Source organism: Penaeus monodon, chromosome 29 (genome assembly GCF_015228065.2).
Source record: "Penaeus monodon isolate SGIC_2016 chromosome 29, NSTDA_Pmon_1, whole genome shotgun sequence".
NCBI lineage: Eukaryota > Metazoa > Arthropoda > Malacostraca > Decapoda > Penaeidae > Penaeus > Penaeus monodon.
The window spans coordinates 21,791,050-21,791,351 of NC_051414.1; positions in this window are offsets into that span (position 1 = coordinate 21,791,050).

The window sequence follows — 302 nt, forward strand, 5'->3', positions numbered from 1 at the left end:
TTGAGCCCACTTTTAAGTTGGGTCTATTAAACAGGTATTTGCTTCCTTGGACATTACCACAGTGATTTATGAGCTACAGCTATAGACATTTTTAAGTCACATTCACCGGATGAGGGTGGAGAAATCATACATTTCCTGTTCTTTTAATTTTTCCCTCAAATGGCTGACTGCACATGGTAACTGACATGAGGTCCAGTATGGTACATGAAGCTCCTGTTAGAATTGGGTTAAACATTTTACCTTGATAAAGTAGAATTTTTGAAAATATGTATTGTTTCTCAAGCAAATAAGCAGATATACTC